General features: G+C 38.6%; 1 protein-coding gene across 1 annotated transcript in view; it reads left to right on the top strand.

Moving 5' to 3' along the window:
- LOC112112035 (dystrophin) overlaps window positions 1-23,683 on the top strand; it is a 1,981,667-nt gene that overhangs the window by 1,497,763 nt on the left and 460,221 nt on the right. The gene's annotated exons all lie outside the window — the stretch shown is intronic.

Raw genomic sequence — 23,683 nt, 5'->3', positions numbered from 1 at the left:
ACCCTTGCAGAGAAAGAGTCCCCATAACTTTCACAGAAAACTTGCACTAAGCCTCTCTGGAAAGTTTGATTACTCTCCTGCCCCCATTATTTTCTATGTATACATGAATGCTTTCCGTGATAATCCACCAAAAAAGTGGCACAGATAGTTGGTGCAAGATAGCAATGGGGCACCTTCCCCCCCCCCTCCATATTATGTTGATTATGTTGCATACCAATTCCTAAATCTGGCCCTCTTATTTGTAGTAGCACCTAGAGACTCCATTTAGGGATTGAAGCCCCATTTGCTAGTTGTGGTACAAAACACTAACGGTATTATATAAATAATTTTCACATACTTCCTTATTCTGGCTGAGACCTGAAGCACAGTGTTGTTGTGAGAGAGCCTGTTTTCATATTTGCATCCTGAGCAGAGGGTGTTAGCATCAGAAATCTTATGAAGGAATACGTTCTCATGAGAGATTCTCCCTAGCAGAGTCCCAAATGTGCGGGTTAATTCAGATAAAGTTTGCATAAGTACCTGAACTTGTTGAGTGCTTGATCATATCAAATGTATGTAGTTCTCTTATCACTAATTTGTACTAAGGTTTCATTAAATATGTGTATATATATCTATACTCTATAGATATACAGAGTCTACTAAAGAAATGTAATGGTTATAGTCTTTTCTTGAAATGCAACCATTAACGTGAATTGTGTGTGTGCCTAGAGTCCTTTCTATGGTAAAACTGAACTTATCTTCCAGACAAATTGCGTGAGAAATGAAAGATGAGTGTATATGTTGAGGATAAAAAAAAAACCCACCATAAACCATTAAAAACGTTATTATAACTACAAATACATATGTAATTATTGATGCAGTATCCTTTTGCATGAGATTTGGTGAATATTTGATTTGATTTTGATCTACAGGGGTCTCCTAACCCTACTGGTTTCACTTGGACTTTGAATGTATATATAGTTGTATATAAAAAAAACCAAAAATTTTCTCATGTTTAGATTAGGTAATATTTTATTTAGTAGGCAGAGAGATCATAAATGCAGCAGTCTTCCTGATCTGTTGGATACGTAATCTGTTGTCACATGGTATCTGCCACAGTTTTTTTTAATTATTATTTTATTTTTTTAATGAAAATATTTTAATGTACCTGAATATCCATATCACTGGAACTACTGTACAAGGGTTCTTCATTCCCCCCCCTCCTAATTAGAGGAGATGTTCTCAGAGCCTTTTTGATCTAGTCTTCTGAGGCACCAGACTGGATTCATGAAAGTGTTATCATGATTAGATATTTTCTGTTTGTAGAATTTTAACTACTAAATAGTATTCAGAAGAGTTATTTATCTATTTTTGAATTTTAAAGAGTGGATCAAATGATAAATAATTCAGATGTGATATTTTTAGAAAAATGCTACTGTACGTGTGTAGATGTCAGAATGTGACATTTATGAGTTACCTTTTCTTAATATACGCCAACTATGGGAAATTATCATTATTGCACAAATATTTTCCTGTATATTGATATTTTTCCTTATAGTAAAATGATTAAGGGTCCTCTATTAGGTCTAATTCCTGAAGTACTTAGTAATAGGACATTTGCTTCCTTCTAAGAGTTCTGTGGAGAAACCTCTCACCCACACAGAGATCAGTGCAGGAGCAGGGTGTAAATGAAACCTAATTAAAGATTTCAGGATTTGACTCTGTGTGAAGAAGAGTTGAGTGGTTTGTTAGTGACTGCCGATTCATCTCAAGTTTGTAAGATTTAGTTCTGTTAATTGTACTAGTAGCCCTATAGCTTTTTGTGAAAGTATCAGACAATGCAATATTTTCTTCTAAAATAGTCCCATCATCTGTTTTTTAGGAATCTATCTTTCTAATAATGAACAGATTCTTAAGTCCTTTATCAGTTTTTCTCACTCCTCATACTGATGGGAGTTTTGCTTAATTAAGGATCCAGAAAAAACTGGGCCAATATTGCTTAGAAGATATATAGCACTGAACAAACATTAAGTAAAAAGCCGCACAATAACTGCATTAGGTAATTAAATATTAGTTATATGTCTGTCAAGTGATTAAAAAAATTAATCACAATCGCACTGTTAAACAATAATAGAATACCATTTATTTAAATATTTTTGTATATTTTCTACATTTTCATATATATTGATTTCAATTATAACAGAATACAAAGTGTACACTTTATATTTATACAGATATTTGCACCATAAAAAACAAAAGAAATAGTATTTTTCAATTCAACTAATACAAGTACTGTAGTGCAATCTCTTTATCGTGAAAGTTGAACTTACAAATGTAGAATTATGTACAAAAAAAACTGCATTCAAAAATAAAACAATGTAAAACTTTACAGGCTACAAGTCCACTCAGTCCTACTTCTTGTTCATCCAAACACTCAGACAAACAAGTTTATTTACAATTGCAGGAAATAATGCTGCCCATTTCTTGTTTACAATGTCACCTGAAAGTGAGAACAGGTGTTCTCATGGCACTATTGTAGTCGGTGTCACAAGATATTTACATGCCAGATGCCCTAAAGGTTTGTATGTCCCTTCATGCTTCAACCACCATTCCAGAAGAAATGTGTCCATGCTGAGGATGGATTCTGCTCGATAACGATCCAAAGCAGTGTGGACTGACACATGTTCACTTTCATCATCAGAGTCAGATGCCACCAGCAGAAGGTTGATTTTCTTTTTTGGTGGTTCGAGTTCTGTGGTTTCCACATTGGAGTGATGCTCTTTTAAGACTTCTGAAAGCATGCTCCACACCTCATCCCTCTCAGATTTTGGAAGGCACTTCAGATTCTTAAACCTTGGGTCGAGCGCTGTACCTATCTTTAAAAATTTCACATTGGTACCTTCTTTGTGTTTAGTCAAATTTGCAATGAAAGTGTTCTTAAAATGAACAACATGTGCTGGGTCATCATCCGAGACTACTGCTATAACATGAAATATATGTCAGAATGCGGGTAGAACAGAACAGGAGACATACTATTCTCCCCCAAGGAGTTCAGTCACAAATTTAATTGACTTTTTTTTTTTTAAATGAGCATCATCAGCATGGAAGCATGTCCTCTGGAATGGTGGCTGAAGCATGAAGGGGCATATCTGGCACGTAAATATCTTGCTTCACCAGCAGGGCCGCCCGGGGGGGGGCAAGTGGGGCAATTTCCCCCGGGCCCCACAGGGGCCCCGTGAGCCCTGGCCCAGCAGCGGTCTGGGTCTTCGGCGGCATTTCAGCGGCGGGGGGCCCTTCAGACGCTCTGGGTCTTCAGCGGCATTTCAGTGGTGGGTCCTTCAGTGCTGCCGAAGACGCGGAGCAACTGAAGGGCCCCTCCACTGCCGAAATGCTGCTGAAGACTCGGACCGCCGCCGGGTGAGTAAAAGCGCCGCAGCCAGGGCCGGAATCGGGCCCCACGCCCCTAAGAGGGCCCCACAACGTCCCAAAGGAAGGTCCCTCTGCCAAAGTGCCGCTGAAGGCACCAGCAGCCGATTGAGCTGCCGCCGAAGTCCTGGCACTGTCGGCGGCAGCAGCTCAATCGTTGCCGCTGTCTTCGGCGGCATTTCGGTGGAGAGTCCTTCCTCTGCGGCAGCGATTGAGCTGCCGCCGAAGACAGTAGCGGGACTTCGGCAGCAGCTCCTTCGAATCGGGCCCTGCGGTGCCTAAAGCCAGCCCTGGCCGCAGCTCCCCCGCTTTGCCCCAGGCCCCCAGAATCCTCTGGGCGGCCCTGTTCACCAGCTACAAAAGTGCCATGTGAATGCCTGTTCTCACTTTCTGGTGACATTGTAAATAAGAAGTGGGCAGCATTATCCCCTGTAAATGTAAACAAACTTGTTTGTCTTAGCGATTGGCTGAACAAGAAGTAGGACTGAGTGGACTTGTAGCCTGTAAAGTTTTGTTTTGTATTTTGTTTTTGAGTGCAATTATATAACCAAAAAAATCTACATTTGTAAGTTTCACTTTCACAATGAAGAGATTGCACTACAGTTCTTGTATGAGGAGAATTGAAAAATACTATTTTATCATTTTTACAGTGCAAATATTTTAAATAAAAAATAATATAAAGTGAGCAGTGTACCCTTTGTATTCTGTGTTGTAATTGAAATCAATATATTTGAAAATGTATAAAAAACATCCAAAAATATTTAATAAATTTCAATTGGTATTCTATTGTTTAACGATGAGATTAAAATGCAATTAATCGTGATTAATTTTTTTGAGTTAATTGTGTGAGTTAGCTGTGATTAATCGACACCCCTAACTATTTATTCTCATATTACAGACATGGCAATGGAGTCACAGAAAATGAAGTGCCTTGTTCAAAACCACACAGAAAGGGAATATGGAAGTAAAACTCAGAAATAGAGCTACCAGTTCTGAAACACTAAAAAAAAAAATCAATTCAGAATTTTGGCCAAATCAAAACCATCAGAAAATTTTAGTTTCTGGTTGAACAAAAAGTGTTTTCTTCAACCCAAAATTAAGCAATTTGTTTGGACTTGGGGCATTTTTAACCTTTTTAAATAAAAGCAAAGGAAATGAAGGTGGCGGCGAAGGCACCCTCCTTATACCCAATATCCAGGGCACTTCTCTGGGGTGTGCAAGACCCACTTTTAAATCCCTGCTCTGGAGCAAGGATTCAACAATGGTACTCAACTGTCAGGAGTTCTTCCTGACAGTTGAGTACCCTAACCACTGGGCTATTGGCTGTTGGGGATGGGGGTGCTTTTTCAGTCTCTTCTGTTGAAACTCTTCCACTTCATATCAGTCACCCTCACCATCAGGCTATAAAGTCATTCTCTCTTTCTTGCTGTCTCTCACCCAGTGACTATTCAAGTATTACAGCAAAACAGTTTCAACATGAGAAATTTAGAGAGACCTACAGTGAATAGCTAATAACCTGGCAGCTAGAATACTCACGTGAGATGGGGGAAGTACTCTCCAGAGCAGAGATTCAAACTTGTAACTCCCACATCATAGAATCATAGAAATGTAGCACTGGAAGGGACATCAAGTGGTCATCTAGTCCAGTCCCTTGCACTCATGGCAGGGCAAAGTATTATCTAGAGCATCTCTGTCTAACCTGCTCTTAAAAATCTCCAATGACAGAGATTCCACATACTCTCTAGGCAATTTATTCCAGAGCTTAACCACCCTGACAGTTAGGAAGTTTTTCCTGATGTCCAACCTAAACCACCCTTGCTGCAAATTAAGCCCATTGCTTCTTGTCCTATCCTCAGAAGTTAATGAGAACAATTTTTTCCCTCCTCCTTGTAACAATCTCTTATGTACTTGAAAACTGTTATCGTGTCCCCTCTCAATCTTCTCTTCTCCAGACTAAACAAACCAATTTTTTTCAAACTTTCCTCATATGTCATGTTGTCTAGATTTTTAATCATTTTTGTTTCTCTTCTCTGGACTTTCTCCATTTTGTCCACATCTTTCCTGAAAATGTGGCACCCAGAACTGGACACAATACTCCATCTGAGGCCTAATCAGTGCAGACTAGAGCGGAAGAATTATTTCTCGTGTCTTGCTTAAAACGCTCCTTCTAATATATCCCATAATTATGTTTGCTTTTTTTGAACAGTGTTACACTGTTGACTCATATTTAGCTTGTGATCTACTATGACACCCAGATCCCTTTCTGCAGTCCCTAGGCAGTCATTTCCCATTTTGTTTGTGTGCAACTGGTTGTTCTTCCAAAGTGGAGTACTTTGCATTTGTCCTATTGAATTTCATCCTGTTGACTTCATAGGGAGTAATCACTGGGGAATTGGGTATTGCCATTTTTGCACTTTTTTTTTTCATTTTCACCAAAACAATTTATTCAAATCAATACAAATTCATTAAATGTTTTGGTTGACCCAAATCTGCATTTTTTTCAATGAAAAAATATTTTTGCCCAGCCCTACCCAGTGATTACTGGCTCCCATTCCTGTGCCAGTCCCTCATGTTGCCTGCTTTACTATATATGTTACCTATTAAAAATCTAAATCTAAATGGTAGTTAGAAAAAGGTTATTGCCTTTAACAAATATTTATAGAAACTACAGTTTATCAAAACAGCTGTACTGCAGTGGTTTTATTAGATCTTTCTGAAATCTATGAAAGGGAATAAAAAAATCAAGTCATAAACAGTATTGTTTTAATAAAATTGCCTTAATACTGCATAGGTTTAGTCTTCATTGTAAAAAATAGGAACAGAAAAGAAATAGAAGCTCATAAGAACTTTTTTTCACCCTTACTTCATTATCTATATGAAACTGCAGGAGCTACAGTACTTAGAAAAGACTCATCTGGATAAAGAGAAGTTTGTTTAATGTTTATATAATGTTATATTAAAATACCTTTTCCTTCCATCATGGTTTATGACTTCTATATCTGGAAAAATCCAAGTATAATAATTAAATTTTGTCCTGAGGAAATCTAAAAATCCCTCTGCACTTGTAATATCCTTGGTGGTAAGTTTTGTTGTAACACTTCTGTGTGCTATTCATTATTCTGCATAAATACTAGCTCCAAAATGTTTCACGTTAGCATAGATCAGAATTTTTGGTTCTTAAAAATAAAGTTGAATCAATTTATAGCCAATTCAGATATCGTGAAATTCTATTTAATTTAGTTGGATTTTTAAAATCCTTTTTGTTTGTTTTCCATTCAGAGGAGAGAGAGAGAGAGAGTGTGTGTGTGTGTGTGTGTGTGTGTGTGTGTAGAATATATAATAAGCTGACTTCTGGTTTTGGTCAAAACTGGAAATGGAAGCACCTAAATTGTATCTTGCTGGAACCAGGAAGTTCCAGAAAGTTTGCATAAGTATATTTTCCTGATAAGTGTCCCGGCCCCAGTTTCTAAACTTAACATAAGTTTGGATAACCTTTTAAAGTTTGCCTTCACTACTGATTTATAGCTCAATTGTGTGATTTGGCTACTGGCCTGAGTATGCAGTAGTGTGGAGATACCAAAATAAATTACATTAGCTTTAAAATATTGTGTGAAAAATAGCTTCTTAATGGTCCAGAGAGTCTCTTTCTCAGGGACTAGATGAAGCAAAAAAAAGTGTACATTTTCAGTAGCTGGGTTTAAATAATGAACTGCCAAAACATTTTTGATAAGTAAATTAGGTTACGTTGCATTCAATGCATACATAATGACAGTAAATAAAAGCATTTCAAGGAACTTTATTTTGACCACTAATCACACTATTGGAACTAGATGATTTCCTTTTGAAATGCATTTTGACTATGACTCTCTAAAACAAATCACAAACACATGAATAATTTATAGAGAAAATCTTCAAAAATGTTTGTTTATTTTTTGAAGACCATAGCCATACATTATTGGCTGTTAAAAAAGAGCTGTGCTTGAAATATGGTGAAAAGAGTCTGAGTGTGCAGCTACATAAAAATAAACATATTTTTATTGAATACCTTGTTGTATCTGACAGCTTTATAGGAAAAATCATCAACTTATCATTCACTTCTACATGAAATCGTATGCAACTCCCATAGTGAATTACTGTGGTGCTGTTGTTCTCAATGTCTTAATAAAATAGCTATCTTTATTACAATGTCATTCATATGATTTTTCTCACAGCTATTGAATATCCTTAAAAACATGACCACTTGGGTGGAAAAAAATCAAACATGTATAATCCAGAATTTGTCATCCAGTAGTCAGCCCTTTCAGGTTACAAAGATGTGCTTTGCACATGTAATTTGTTTTGAAAATTAAGATATTGATATTGTTATGGCTGGAATGTTGAAGAAACCCAATATAAATCTTATTCCACATATTTCAAGAACTTATTACAAGCTGTAGTTTCCTGGGTAGCTTCCATAAAATTTAATACCTATTAATCATCTGACCCTTTTCTTTACATTTAAAATTATTAGGCCTCAATTATGCCTCCTATGAAGCTTACCTGTGCTGTGGAAGTGGAAGGAGTGTACTACCTGAGTGCTAATGTCAGTGAGAAATACAGCTTTGAAAGGATTAATGCATCCTGGGTGCTGGGAGAAGAATCCCTTGCTAACCTCTGAAATCACTTTCCCTACACAGTACTATAGCTGCAGCCCAGACGCATTCCCTTCTGGTTCTGTGTAGCAAAAGTGAGCTGGGACCTTTAAAAGGGGACTCTGCCTACTCTGGGGTGGTATTGGACGCTTGGCCCTTTAAGAACAGGTATCCTATAGTTCCCTGGAGGATCTGGGAAATTTTAATTCTTGAAGGCCATCTGACAATTCCATGACCCTTCATAGTGTATAAGGGAAGCTAGACAAAGATGGTGGAATGATGCTCTGCATTTATTCGTAGGGGAAACCTGATCTGAAGGTGAGCTCTCTACTAAGGAAGTTTGAAATCAGCCAGGAAAGAGAATCCATTGAGGAGGCCTAGGCAAGAGAAGAGCCCCCTTTATTGGGGAATTGGGGGGCATTATTGGGAAGCCAGAGGAAGAGTTGCATAGGAAGAGGCCCTGGGATGAAGAACTGTAGGATGCTATTCAGTCTCTGTGGTCAGGACCAGAAAAGAGAAACTCTGAACAGAGGAGTGTGCTTGTTTGAGAGACAGTACTTAAAACATGATTTAGAATGTTTTATTGTGTGAAGCAAGTGATCCTGGGTAGTGAAGTGTAACTGGGAGAACGCTCCAAATAAACTTTCCTCTTCCAAGTAGGGGCCCAGTTGAGGAAGGGAGGAAGCACCCCATTTACATTGTAGTCAGGGAATGGAATTTGTCCTAATCTGCTAGAAGACCTAGGATTTGAATAGCCAGACATAGCCAGTGCACCGGTGTTTGGTTGTTGGTTATTATTTCTTTTTAACTTTGGTGACCATTTCTCTTCTTTGGGACCCTGCTACCCTGGAGAAGTGGACTCTCATGAGGCTGGGACAAGTCTGGAAAGGTACCATTGATCTGTGTGGCTAAGGAAGGGCAAAGACTTAATTTAACCTGAGAAGAGCAAAGATTATTTTCACTGGATGGTTTTGGGGTGGAGGAGTTGGCTTTATGATTTGATTAGAGGGCCAGGTCATCTAACCCTCTCTAAACATCAACCTACCTGGCCTCCAGGTGTTGACAGAAGACCACCAATCAGAAGAGGGGAAACTGATGTGGAGAGGTGAAAATCTTATGTACAGTCTGTCAACACTAGTGGCATCTGCCTTCTCTGGTGTTCCTGAGTTTCTGTGGCCACAGGACTGGCCTCTGCATAGGCATGCTAGAGGTGGAAAGGGCTCTCTCCCCTTTTAGTGCATCTTCACTAAAGGAGGCATAATTCAACATACCACATCTACACAGAAATATGCCTTTGTTGTTATTTATGCCTTTGTGGTATCCTTTTGGCTTTTGTGGTAGTCATGCATCTCCTTACATGATTAAAGTTCCATGTGTAACCTGTTATTCCTCTGGAGTTTGAACAAAATGCTGAGTGGTATCCTTCCCTAAAAATATTGTATACCTTGTTCTCCGGGGCCTCAGAGTTTTAATTTAGTTTAAAATAATCAATGAATCCAAAAGGAAGTAAATATATTCAGTATACATTAGGGTTTAATTGCAAAAACACAAACCAAATGTATCGGAAGACAGAAACAGGCTGGGTCAGACTCAAGGACCAGCTATTCCACTGTCCTCTCTCTGATAGTGACCTGTACCAGATGTTTCTGAGGAAGGTTTAATAATTCCACAGTTAATCTGAACCCCTATTAGGCTTCTTTTTTTCCTCGGATAGTTAGAGAATGGCTTCAGAACCGAAGCATTAGGTTTACTATTCCTTTACAATTTGTATGAGGATATCTTATTTTATTGAAAGAAATAGCTGACTAAGCCTCAGTGATATATTTCAAATTCTGTGTGAAAGCAATGGTTTATTTTAAAGGCTTCAAAGGATGTTTAAACAGTATTTGCACAGAGACTTCCCATTTCCAGTATTGTATGGGGGGGGGAAGAGAAAATAAATGTTTTAAACTAAATATGGGTGAAAAACTGGATTTTTTTTTAAATCTTGTGCTAAGTTTAACTAAAGCTTATATAAAATACTGTATAATCTGAAAACAGTAAAAATTGGCGAGAGTTCCACAGTAGAAATGTATCCTTAACATGATGAGAGAGCCTTTTATATGACTCACTTGTGGCCAACCATATAAAAGAGATTACAGTACTAAATCTCACAGCCCCTATTATTATGTTTTCCTGTATGTAATTCAGTAGGATAGGCATCATGACCTGGTAATTCAGAAATGCTGCTTGCCTGTCACATACCTAAATAAAGATGATTAGAAACACAAGTTTATTTTCTGCAATTCCTGTGTGAATTTAGATACTCAATGGACACTTCAAATGGGCTGCAATTCTAGGTGTGCAATTTTGTGGGACCGTAGACAGATATCTTGCAGAAGTGTTCCTTTTTCTACAGTCAATCAGCCACCTGGCAAATGGAATTTTGAAAGAAGCTTTGGCCTTTATGTGCACAAAAAGCCACTGTGGTAATGCAGCTTTGGGTTACTGAGGAAAATTTAGATTTGATCAAAGTTAATAAATACAGCATGAAAGATTATTCATATTAACTGCTAAAATGGGTAGAGTTACCCATTGAGAGCAGCCTATGAAGGAGCCAATATTGGTGGACAATGTCCTCAGTTACAAATTTAATTATAGGTAGGGCTGTCGATTAATCACAGTTAACTCACGTGATTAACTCAAAAAAATTAATTGTGATTAATCGCAGTTTTAATTGCACTGTTAAGCAATAGAATATCAATTTAAATTTATTAAATATTTTTGGATGTTTTTCTACATTTTCAAATATGATGATTTCAATTACAACACAGAATACAAAGTGTATAATGCTCACTTTATCATTTTTACAGTGCAAATATTTGTAATAAAAATAATAATATAAATAAAAGATATAGTATTTTTCAGTTCACCTCATACAAGTACCATGGTGCAATCTCTTTATAGTGAAAGTGCAACTAACAAATGTAGATTTTTTTTTAAGTGTTTTTTTATGTGACCAAGGTTCCAGGGGAGCCAGCTGAGGTCACTCAATTAGGGTGAACTGCAAAGAATGGGGCAGGCAATCCCCCAAACCTGGTGGATATTCCAATACTTAGATTTACCAACCCAGCACAAATTAGCTTCTATTATACTTCACTGTTTACTCAGTAGTCAACAACACAGTTCCCTTAAAGTAGCCCAGCCTCAGACCTCCACCTAGACACCCAAGTAAAAAATGATGAGGATTACTGAAAATCTTATTCATCATATGAAAAAGTTCTACCAATCCCAAAGGATCGGACACAATACCTCCCAGGTTAATGGATCTTCCAGATCTTACCCAAATACACGTTTACAGCCAATTCTTATTAACTAAATTAAATTTATTAAAAAAGAAAAGAGAGACCATGGTTAAAAGATCAGTATACATATAGACTTGAGTACAATTCTTGAGGTTCAGATTCATATCAGAGATGGTGAGATTTATAGTTGCAAAGAGTTCTTTTAGAATTTAGTCCAGAGGTTATAGTCCAATGTCCAATATCATATTCAGGGAGGTCCAGTAAGCACTGGGATCTCAGTCCTTATGGCTTAGGCTTCCCCTGTATGAAGCCTCAAGAAGATCTGAGATAAAAAGGATCTGTACCCAAGCCATTTTTTTTATACAGTTTCAGGCCTTCTTTGACAGTTTGGGGTCCCTCGGTGAACAATAGGCACTCATTTCCTAAGCATTGCCGGTAGTTATTCACACAGATTAACATAAGGCAATTGCCTGTTTTTCCAGCATTCATAGATGATTTGCTATACATTTCAGAGAGAGATGAATACAGAGATATCTTATGTTTACAGTTCATTTAAATGTTAAGATGTTCTTTTGATCTCTGAATTAACGGACTACAGCATAGACAGGGACTGTTTGATTATATTGTTGACCTCTACCAAGATATATGTAAATACCCAAAAACACAAACATTATGTCCCCATATGTTTTTAAGGGTCATGCATCAAAGTTACATAACTTCACTCAAAAACAAAGCAATGTAAAACTTTAGAGCCTAAAAGTCCACTTGTCCTACTTCTTATTCAGCCAATCACTAAAACAAACAAATTAGTTTACATTTATGGTAGATAATGTTTCTGGCTTCTTATTTACAATATCACAAGAAAGTGAGAACAGGCACTTTTCGCATGGCACTTTTGTAGCCGGTACTGCAAGGTATTTACGTGCCAGATATGCTAAACATTCGTATGCCCCTTCATGCTTTGGCCACCATTCCAGAGGACATGCTTCCACGCTGATAACGCTCATTTAAAAAAAAGTCTTAATTAAATTTGTGACTGAACTCCTTCAGGAAGAATTGTATGTCTCCTGCTCTATTTTATCCGCATTCTGCCATATATTTCTCGTTATAGCAGTCTCGGATGATGACCGAGCACATGTTGTTCGTTTTAAGAACACTTTCTCTGCAAATTGACAAAACACGAAGAAGGTACCAATCTAAGATTTCTGAAGATAGCTACAGCACTCGACCCAAGGTTTAAGAATCTGAAGTGCCTTCCAAAATCTGAGAGGGATGAGGTGTGTAGCATGCTTTCAGAAGTCTTAAAATAGCTTTTGATCATTATCGAGCAGAACCCATCATCAGCTTGGACACATCTTCCGAAATGGTGGTTGAAGCATGAAGAGGCATACAAACCTTTAGCGCATGTGGCATGTAAATATCTTGCGATGTTGGCTACAACAATGCCATATGAATGCCTATTCTCACTTTCAGGTGATATTGTAAATAAGAAGCGGGCAGCATTATCTCCGGACACAATACTGCAAATGTAAACAAACTTGTTTGTCTTAGAGATTGGCTGAACAAGAAGTAGGACAGAGTGGACTTGTAAGCTCTAAAGTTAACCTCATTCAAAAATAAAACAATTTATCTTTTGTACATACTTCTATATTTGTAAGTTCAACTTCCATGATAAAGAGATTGCACTACAGCACTTGTATGAGGTGAATTGAAAAATACTATTTTTTTTACATCACAAATATTGGTAATAAAAATAAATATTAAGTGAGCACTGTACACTTTCTATTCTGTTATAATTGAAATCAATATATTTGAAAATGTAGAAAATATCCAAAAATATTTAAATACATTTTATTTTATTATTGTTTAACAGTGTGATTAAACGATTAATTGCGCTTAATTTTTGTAATCACTTGACAGCCCTAATTATAGGAATATATTTATAGGAATATATTTGCCAGTCCATTTGCAATCTTGAATGAGCAGGAATACTGAGGGTACCTTCTGAAGGGGATTTACTGTATGTCCAGCAACGCAAATACAGTTCAAAGTGTAGGGCAGGGTAGGCAACCTATGGCTCATGTGCCGATGGCGGCACGCGAGCTGATTTTCAGTGGCACTCACGCTGCCTGGGTCCTGGCCACCGGTCCGGGGGGCTCTGCCTTTTAATTTAATTTTAAATGAAGCTTCTTAAACATTTAAAAAAAGTATTTACTTTACATACAACAATAGTTTAGTTATATATTATAGACTTATAGAAAGAGACCTTCTAAAAATGTTAAAATGTATTACTGGCACGCAAAACCTTAAATTAGAATGAATAAATGAAGACGCGGCACACCACTTCTGAAAGTGTAGGGAATCACACTTCATCACTGCACCTGTATTCCCAGTGGCACTGTGGCAGTGTTGTCTTCTTTAAAAAAAAAAACACACCACCACTCTGGTTGATCCAGATAGTATAACTTTTTTTTCTCAGATGTGCCCTCCCAGGTCTCAGTGAGGCAAGTGAGGTGTGATTGGACTCGCAGGGGATTGGCCAATCCCTGAGGTCCTGATGAGGAAAACACTTGTGCTCAGCCATACATCATCCTCTTCTTCCCCCTTCATTCTTTACTGTTCCTTAGAGCACACTTAGGGAGTATGCCTCCAACGAGAACAATGGGGGGAGGGAAGGGTTTGGGAAGCTGATTGGCTCACACAAGGGGATCCCTGTATTTAAAGCTTTGCTGGGCATCCATCAGACAATCTTGCTCTTGTTGCTATTGCTGCCTTGTTCTCCCTGCCGATAGGTGAGATCATGCTATGCTGTGTTTCCAGGATACGGTGCGTCTGGTCAGATTGTTTTGGGATCAGGAATGATTTTTTTCCCTCTGAGTCAAACTGGCAAGGTTTTTCAGGGGGGTGGAGCAGAGGTGTTTTGCCCTCATTGCAGCATCCCAGAGGCTCAGTTTTATAAGAAGAAAAGTAAGAATAGGACTTTAATGTTAGGAAGTAATATGGGACTGTCTAGTTAATCACAACCTGTGGCCTATGTCCAGTGCAAATAAAAGGACTGGGTTCCAGAGCAAATGAATAAGAGGTAGATGACTGGCCGCACACAACTTAGAACTCCACTGGTATTCTAAACTTAGTGCTGGGTAAATACATGATTTTTTTTAAGGTTAAAAATTCTTTTTATAGGAGGTTTGTGGGTTTGATGTAAATATTACTGGGTGAAATTCTACAGCCTGTGTTATGCAGGAGCTCTGGCTAGATCAGAGGTTGCCAAACTGTGGGGAACGCCCTGCTTAATGGGGAAATGATGAGGTTAACGGGGCGGGGGGTGGAGAGAGGGCGGTGAGCAGCAGGGGTAGAGGTGCTTCCGAGTCAGCTGCATTCTGCTGACCCCTGGTGGCCCCACCTGGTGGCACTGTTAGGAGGTTGCTGCCCTTGCAGCAGGTAAGAAGCAGTTACAGCTGAGCAACCAGTATCCACTCTTGACGGCTGTGCATGGGGGAGAGGGAGAGAATAAACTGGGGGCACCCCAGCCTCCCCACCTCCTGCAGGAACCCAGTGCCTATCCCTGCATCCCCCAGACACCCAGCACTCACCACACCCTGCATCCTTCCACGCACCCACCCCAACACCCTGCCTCCTACTCTCCCTGGCATAGCCAATTTATCTGACCGGGCTATCCCTCTCCTGTCTCCTGGATGGGAAGGTGGTGCAGAGGGGGCGCGAGGGACGTGCATGTGGCCTGAATCACCAAAGGGGAGAAAGCAAAAAAAAAAAAAGTTTGGGGACCTCTGGGTAAGATGACTGATAATGATCCCTGCTGGCCTTAAAATCTGTGAATCTATCGGTGTTTATTTTTTGTATGTGTTAAGTCTATTCCAGATCAAGGGAAAATAGTATTTTCTATCCCTTTTTAGTTAAGGCATTTTTTTTCCAACCAACTGCTAGGATATTTTTCTTATCTATGAAGTCAGAAATCCTCACAGAGATTGTGCTATGTGGTTTGGAAGCTTTCCACTGTTTCCTTTAAAGGAGTAAATAAGTTCTGTTTTAACAAAGAAATCACATTTCAGAAAACACGATTGCTTTCCTTCTTTCCATGTACCTGACATAAATTTCTAATATTTTATTTGATTGTTAAAGTTTAATCCATTCATTAGGATTCATAAGGCCAGAAAATTATTTGGCACTTACTGCTTAGCGCCCTCATTGTTCTTTGCGTCAATTTGTTCCACTGTTCCATATTGTCCAGCTAGTTGTCCATGTGAGCAAACCTTTGGACAAGATGGCATAATATTTTGTTTGTTTGTTTGTTTGTTTGTTTGTTTGTTTGTTTATTAAGCCTACTTGATTTGGGTTTATTTCTTCCAGGAATGCTCTTAGCGAACTGTTGACATTCCCTATTTCTTTACTTGGTGGTGGGATAGCTAGCAATTTTTACATCAAAATAGGGCATCACCACTTGGGCTGTGAAATAATCTTGAACATTGTCTTTGTTTGTAAATCTTTGGCAAGATAATAGAATTGTAAATAGCAGTTAGAGACAAAGTGGGCAGTGAATTGTTCCATTCATAGCTGTTGCCAAGAACTGTGCTGTCACACAGGCACTTTGATCTGTACCCAAGCAACTTCACTGATACTTTATATTATTATACACACATGTGGCATCCTGTTATTCATATTATTTTAATAATCTGAGCAAACACTGAAAACCCAATCCAGTGGGATTTCTTCAGCATGTCTTCAATTTTAAGAGCAACGGAGATACTAATCTCCTGCAATAAACCTTTGAAAAGTCCCATCAGAACAAGGTGAGCAGGACATGTTTGTTTGATGGTATTACATGTCATTCAAATTTATCTGACCAGATGGGTGGATTTCAAGCACTCAGGTCAGCTTCTTCCAACTTGGTGCCTAAATTTAGGCAACATATAAATCCATATTCAGGCCAGGTCTACACTACAATGTTTTGATGGCATAGCTATGTTGGTCAGGAGTGTGATTGTCAGAGTGTGTTGAACAGATCATAGACAGGGTGAAAAATAAATAACAAAAGAACAAAAACAAAATAAATAAGGAAATTAATTGTACAGAAAAGAAACACTCAAAATATGGACAGACTATGACTGAATTGGTAGCTTACTGAGAGTATGATGCGTGACATCCAATGTGAATAAAACAGAGCCATATAAAGATAAAAAAAACTGTTCTATTTATACAGGGCCATAATTTTTTTACAGAACGTACAGCAGACACAGGGCCTGCTCTGCTAAATTACAAGATAAATGTAGATGCAACATTACCAGTGATGATAAGCAAAATGCAGTGTTCTGGTGCATGTTTTGGGCAATCTCTTTCTTTTTTTTTAAACAGGGTGCAGCCCACAAAGTTGACAGATATATGTTGGAATCTACAGTCCTCAGCTGGGATACATGAATATAGTCTTGGGACACATTGTAAAGCACTCTGCACCACATTTGTCCCACAAGCTGTACTTTGCCTACTCCGGTAGATTTTGTATGGTTTTGGGTTTGCTTGAGTTGTGACTAAACCAATAAGAAGAAGACTGTGTTTTGAGCATCTCTAAAGCTCTTTGCAAGTGCAACCTGAGTAAATAGCTGATTAGCTTGAGTAATTCATTCATTTCCTAAGAAACTGGTTGTTGTTTCCAGCATTTGGTGATTGCTTGTTATCTGATATACAGAATGCTCATATAGGCGGTAATACTATTGACTGCTTCTAAAGGAATGTTCTGTGTGTGTCCTTGGTTCTTTTAGTAGCATTAGTAAGCAACTGACTTTTCTTCCCATCATGGGGTTACATTATGCCCTTCCTTGCAAAAAAATGTGTGGAAAAGGTAAATCTTGGTTAGAAACGTTTCAGGGTAGTCATTGCAAAAGAAACCAACAATGAAACACTGTATACTTCCTTCTTGGGGATGGCCCAGTGGAGAAGAGACCATCTCTAAGAATACCTAGCTAAATCCTAGACTAGAGGTTCTCAAACTGTGGTCCGTGGACCACCAGTGGTCCGTGAGCTCCATTCAGGTGGTCCGCAGATAGTTCCCTCTAAGGTGCACACCTGGGCAGCTGCACACAAGAGAATGAAGGGCCACCCACCTAGTTAGTGGAGCCACATAGGTGTGGCACCACTAATTAGGTGCCTGGACCCTGGAGAAGACACACATGTAAGGTGAGGTGGTGGCCTTGGGGAGAATAGGGGGTAGGTGGCAAGGGGCAGTGGGGTGAGAAGAGGGGGTGGGGGGAATTTGGGACATACAGGGCCGCGGCGGCCAGAGAGAGGCAATTTCCCCCCCTCCTTCCCAGCCCAGCATATTTAACTTTTTAAGTTTATGTAGCTGTTAATTAATGAGATACAAGCAAGTCCTAATGTCACACACTGTCACAAGGTGCCATATTACGTGACTTTGTGAATGAATGAATCATATTTAAAGATGGGAAAGAGCTATCCCCTTACTTTAAAAAAGTGCCAGTAGCATCCCTTGCTATGATGATATCTAGTCCCTGACAGTTTTTCACTTTTCCTGTTAGTTAAGGGTACCAGCACTCCTCGGGTAGCTCCATCACTTTCTGCATAAGCGCTTGTTTTTAAATACAAAACAGAAATTGTATAGCCAATATGGTAGCAGAGAGAACTTTTTTGAATGATATTCTGAAATACTCCTGAGAATGATAGAAAAAACATTTGTTCTATACAATCTGTGAGCTGCCCATATTTATCTTAATTGCATATTAACTCTGCAGTCTAAAAATGACTGTATGAATGTGAATTTTAACTGTTTATGATAGCAAAAACTTCCAACAATTATGGGATGGGCAACGGTAGAGTACCATTTTTAAAAGCCCTGACAGCCTGCCTACAGTACAGTCTGTTGGGCATTTTCCAGTCTAATTTTAAATTACATCTGGACTCTTGCACCTCAGGCTGGTGAAGATTTGAAGTGGTGTGAAGGTGATGCTGTCACTCTCTGCAGAGAAAGAATGGGTTAGCTGGCATCATACTGAAAGCATCTTATGGGTGTGGCAAATGAATGTGCTTGTGAGAAAGAAGACAGAATGGGGCAGAAGAAGTGGGGGAAACTGTCAATCCAAAATGAAAGGGTAGAATAAAAGCCCAAAGAAATAACTCTTGGCTGTCTCTTTCTGAGAATCTGCCTCAGAATAGCAAGAGCTCTGTGTCAATATTTCCTCTGGTCAGAGTCACTTCTTTAAGAGTCCAAACTGGATTTTCCCACCTAGTTGACTATTAATTGACTTTTTCCTCAGGAACTCTAGTTATACCTCTAAAAGAAGCAAGTTTATTTCGTCTTTCACAGAAGTCCTGTCTTAAAGTAACTGAAGAATACCGAGCTCTTTTCAGCTCAGGTGAACAATGAAAGTAAAGAAAATGACGTACTCCAGCCACCTGGCTATATATATAGTCTGATCTTTGAACCCTGCTGTCTGTTAGATTTACAGCCTCTTTTTGGTACAAACCTTTGTAAGTTTCTTTGGTTTGTGCTGGTTTGAGTCCCTGCTGCTCAGTGTTCAATGAAATCTTCCTGTCCCTGAGTGCAGCCTCTCTTTTTTGAGACAAATGTCTTTTACCTACAGCTATAACTGGGGCCAGCTGAAAGTATTTCCTACTTCCCTCCAGTGTCACCTTAACTCCTTCCTTACAAGACAGCATGCATGTTTCTATATACTCTATCGCACATCCATGAAACTGCCTGGAGTATCCCTGTTTTCAGGACAGTGGGTGAAAAGCAGCACATGCTCAGATGTCTTGAGCCTTCAAAAGTCCAAAGAAAAAAAAAAATAAGGCCAGACAAAATCAAAACCTATTCTGTAAAATTGTAGAGCAGCCATTGTTCAAACAGAATGAATCTCTACAATTTGCTGTTTCCATTGTGGAGAAAAATCAATGTACTGAGTATGTTCATTCAGTTAAGAGTTGTATATGGAGCACCTCTGTTTACGGTTTTAGATGAGTGAAGTGAGCCATCAAACTTTAGACGCCTCTGTTTAGTATCATCAGACTGAAGGTTTGGTGATAAGTGTGCAGGAGAAACTGTGGTCTGGGAGAGATAAGGAAGCCTCAAAAGGCAGTATTAAAATGGTCTGCACTCTCCAAGTGCCGTCAGCTAGCCAATTTAGTTTGAAAAAACAAGAAGACATCATTTCAGTGGGGAGGCAATAAGGGCACTGGGACTGGTAACAACTGCAGTTCTTATGTCACCTGATTGATCACAGGGAGTATGTGGGGCTAACACTGATGGTGCTGCAAGCTACTACAGCTAAGGACAGGGAGGAGGCAGACACATTGTGCTATCGCTCCCAGCCATGGAGCCCACTGATGCCAATTCTTGCAATTTTATCATAAGCATCGTGGTATTTGGTGTTTGTCTTAGAGCCTCACTTCGTGGAATCATGTGATGTGAGAATCTCAGCTCTTTTTTTAATATACGTTTCTAATTCTCAGTATTTCAGTTGTTGGGTTTAGTGTGAAGATGCTGGCTGGTGCTGGTGGCCCGTGACATAGAGGAGTCAAAATAGATGAGCAGGTGATCCTTTCTGGCCTTAAGCTCTATGACTGTGTGACTCAAAATAGGAAAGCTCGAATAAGCAAAAGCTAAAGTCTCAAAAACCAAAAGGCAAATAAAAAAACATACACCACATTTTTAAATCACTATATTTGGGATCTGATTCATGATTTTTGAATGGCAATACCATGAGCCAATCACATGCAGACTTGTTCCTCTGTGAACTATGAGCATAAGCTGCCCCAATGCAGTCCAGTGCCTTAAAATGAAAAATTAAAGCCTAAACAGGGCTTTGCTGCATATGTAGTGTGTCTTAATTAAAATGCAGATGTTTCACATGCTGTAGACTGTTCTACTGTTTTAGTGATAGGAAAACTTTTTTTAATTTGAAAATTCTTATTACAACAGCTTCATACCATTTTGTTATACTATATATGTCACTGCACAAATGGTTGTATTTACTGCAAATGTATTACATTTAAGAAATTGTCACACATGAAGCAAGAAAGGCTTCAAAAATAAGTATAGCAATCTGAGTTACCACCTTTGCTAAATTTACTACTAATAGAGAAAAATCAGTGGTGATAAATACTGGTACTTTCTATGTTTACTTCACATTTCAATTTGTAGACTACAGAGGAGCTATAATACAGCTTTAAAAGTGTGTGTCCTCTTTCAAAAAAGAGTGATTTGTCTTGTTAGTCAAGTATTCTAGTGTAGTTGGTGATGAATAGTGCCAGGTGCAGCATTTCAATCTTTCTTCATTGTTTTGCTTTCACAAATATACAGATTGCAAGCTCCATGCTTTTGTAGCTGAATTACCTTTCTAAGGATATGATTTTTAAAAGCCAGATAAATACTGTTGTAGCTGTAGATTTTGCGAAGCATTACTGACACCCAGTGGCCATTTGGGTTCATTTACAGAAAGCATTCCCCTGACTACTAGGGAATGGAGGAGATACTTAAAAAGCATGCTTGAAATCCACATTGCATTAGAACCTTTAGAAAAAGCTCTAGATATTTCACAAAGCAGTTACATTTTTGAGAATTAAAATCAATACTCAGTTTTATGGGAAATTACTCTGGCAATAATTTTTAATGCAAAAAACAAATGCCCACCCATACCCTCCAAAAACCAACAACCACCGGTCAAAAAAAACCAAACAAACGAAACAGTGGAAAAGCTCAGAGTGGAATTCAACCCAGTGAAAAGCATGCACACAATGGCCTTAGTACCACTGAAGTCCTTAATGTGGGGCTTATGTCTGGTGTTCGGGGCCTTTGTGGGAACCCTCTGCACATGGCTGAGTTTCACCTGAGGAAATGAATTTACCTCTTATAGTATGAAAATAATAATTATAAATAATATATAACACCTAGTCATCTTGGGCATGATTTTTCAGAAGTTCTGAGCACCCAAAATTCCAGTTGAAATCTGTGGGAGTTGTGAGTTCACAGCATCTTTCAAAATCAGGCCCATACCACTACTGTTGGTTAGACATTTACGGTGTTGCCAACAGATGTAGTATTTGGATTTTTATCTTAAAATCACAGGTCCTTCACACGTGATGAAAAAAGCTCAAAAACCAGAAGCCAAATAATTCCAAACTTTTTTTTTTTTTTTAATATTATGCTGATGATTCTTGGGCTTGACTCATGCCTTTTTATAGCTTGGGGGTTAGCAGTACTGCATCTCTCTTCCAAAATATTTTGAGAGGCTTTATTCTGTTTTCTGCTAAAATCCCTTTTTACTCTGCATTGGCAACATAAAGAAGCTAGAAAGAGAGATGGGCAAAAATTTTTGGATGGGGCTTTTTTTCCCACCAGAAATGAAGATTTTTGTTGACTGAAATATTTTGCAAATTCATGTATCAAATTCACCAAATTGTTTCGGTTGAGGAAAAATGTCAAAAAAATTGAAATGTTTTGTTTGGAAATTTCAAAATTAAATGTTTAGACTTTTTGGTTGAAAATTACTTTTCATTTTGAATTTTACTTCATTTTTATTTAAAAAAATAATAAAACATATGAAACCCTCAAACTAAATACAATGTTTGTTTTGTTCAACCCAGTTTGCTGGAAAAAAATTAAACTTTTGGGGTCACCCAAAATGACTTTTTTCCTGATTTTTTTTTTTCAGTTGTGCCTTCAAACCAAGAAACTGGTTATTTGCACAGCGCTAACTGGAATGGCCCTGGTTAAGTCCCTAAGCAAAGGGGCTGTGTGTGGGCATACTGGGGATAAGTGGGGCAGGAGGGGAAGTGGCTAGTCAATTTGCAGCTCTAGGGAAACCACAGTACATTAGAGGGGACTACTCTAATTTATTTTGGGAGCTCTGCTGGCCCTTGACCAGCTCAAAATCCTAATGGTACAAAAGTGGCATAGATATGTAAGTTATTAGCAAGTCATGCTAAGACACTATTTCTGTTTCTCTGAGGGCTGGTCTACACCCAGCCGCTAGTTCGGCGGCTGGGGATCGAAGTTCTGGGTTCGACTTATCGCGTCTGGTCTGGACGCGATAAGTCGAACCAGGAAGTGCTCGCCGTCGACTGCGGTACTCCAGCTCGGCGAGAGGAGTACCGCAGAGTCGACGGGGAGCCTGCCTGCCGCGTGTGGACCACGTCTGAACCGCGGTAAGTTCGAACTAAGGTATGTCGACTTCAGCTACGTTATTCACGTAGCTGAAGTTGCGTACCTTAGTTCGACTTGGGGGGTTAGTGTAGACGAGGCCTAAGTTGCACCCATTTCCTTCAGACACTTTGCCTGTATGCCTTATGTGACTGGCCTAAGGTGCTATCTCAATTCCTAGATAATTTTTTGCTTCCTTTATTAGAACACCCTACTAAAAGAATAATAAGGCCTTTCTTGGGGGAATTTGTTGTTATTAAAGATGGGAAGGTTATGAACATATTGCATATTTAATGGAATATAGGCAAAGAAATAAAATGGTAAGCTTCCCTTTCTTATCTGCTTTGATAATTTATTATTTGTTTAAGCTGGCTATTTGAAAATATGCTGAGAGCAAATGATAGGGCAAAACAATATTATTAAACCTAAACAAAAAGTAAGTGAGAATATGAAAGTGTAACACACATGAAAAACATAGGACTGAAGCTAGACTGAGTTTTATTGCTAGGCAGGCTGCTGCTGCTGCCACCATTAAGGAAATACGGGGTAAATATGAATGTGTGGCAGGCAGCAGTAAGTGCTGTGGCAGTGAAAACACTTAAATTCATTGGCTTTACACTTCATTAGGTAGGTAATGGATTTCACACATTTCTAAACTTAAACTGTCAGTCTGACCATAATGTTTTTGCATCAGCAAGTACAAAAGTATATTAAGGGCCTCAGTAGAGCTGCTTTATTTTAATAATGCTAATAACATTTTTGTTTATGTTCAGAGAAAATAGAGCACCATTTCATTAATTTCATATCCCATTTCTAAATAAATGCACTGACAAGTTGCATGTCTGCTGAAAACAGATGTCCTTTAAACATGGTTTTTTGTTGGGATGATTATTAATAGCGCCTTGGTCCATGAACAGAAACTAAATTCCTAATTAGAAATTCTTTCCTCTCAGAGAGCTTGCTTAAGTATTCAAAGTTAAAGAAAAAAATATTAGCAAAACTTTTGGACAAAGATAAATAATTACATACCTGATCACCTCTAGGTAATAACTACATTCTTAAAAGTGGCCAAACAATAACAATTTTTTTCTATTAAACTCTTCACAAACTTTTTTTTATAAAATCAAAACTGAAATACACGGATCACTTAAATATTTATTGACCAAGGCTGATTAGACTAGCCATAATCATGTAGC

Source organism: Terrapene carolina, unplaced genomic scaffold (assembly GCF_002925995.2).
Source record: "Terrapene carolina triunguis isolate 2854851 unplaced genomic scaffold, T_m_triunguis-2.0 Scaffold23, whole genome shotgun sequence".
Lineage (NCBI taxonomy): Eukaryota > Metazoa > Chordata > Testudines > Emydidae > Terrapene > Terrapene triunguis.
This window is presented reverse-complemented; position numbering and strand designations above follow the sequence as displayed.